The following is an 866-nucleotide window of genomic DNA, read 5'->3' as shown; positions in this document are numbered from 1 at the left end:
CCTGACAGTCATGATTTTGGACTGTGGGAGGAAACCGAAGAACCCGGAGAAAACCCACCATGCACAGGGAGAACATGCAAACTCCATGCGAATCGAACCCAGAACCTTCTTGCTGCAAGGCAACAGCTCTACCAACTGCGCCACTGTGCAGCCTCTTTATAGTAATATTTGACATAAATAGCATTCTCATAAATTTAGGTTGATTGTGCTCTAAAATGGCACAATGTGCCTGAAAAACATGTACAGGTCCTTCTCAAAAAATTAGCATATTGTGATGAAGTTCATTATTTTCCATAATGTAATGATAAAAATTAAACTGTCATATATTTTAGATTCATTGCACACCAACTGAAATATTTCAGGTCTTTTATTGTTTTAATACTGATGATTCTGGCAAACAGCTCATGAAAACCCAAAATCCATGTCTCAAAAAATTTGCATCTTTCATCCGACCAATAAAAGAAAAGTATTTTAATACCAAAAAAGTCAACCTTCAAATATTTATGTTCAGTTATCCACTCAGTACTTGGTCAGGAATCCTTTTGCAGCCTTCAATGTGGCATGGAGGCAATCAGCCTGTGGCTCTGCTGAGGTGTTATGGAGGCCCAGGATGCTTCGATAGCGGCTTTAAGCTCATCCAGAGTTTTGGGTCTTGCATCTCTCAACTTTCTCTTCACAATATCCCACAGATTCTCTATGGGGTTCAGGTCAGGAGAGTTGGCAGGCCAATTGAGCACAGTAATACCATGGCCAGTAAACCATTTACCATTGGTTCTGGCACTCTGAGCAGGTGCCAGGTGATGCTGAAAAATTTAATCTTCATCTCCATAAAACTTTTCACCAGATTTCCATCTGGTGAAAAGTTT

Source organism: Poecilia latipinna, unplaced genomic scaffold (assembly GCF_001443285.1).
Source record: "Poecilia latipinna isolate Pla-1442-1.1 unplaced genomic scaffold, P_latipinna-1.0 Scaffold4161, whole genome shotgun sequence".
NCBI lineage: Eukaryota > Metazoa > Chordata > Actinopteri > Cyprinodontiformes > Poeciliidae > Poecilia > Poecilia latipinna.
The sequence above is the reverse complement of the archived record's forward strand: the minus strand, read 5'-3'. Positions refer to the sequence as shown.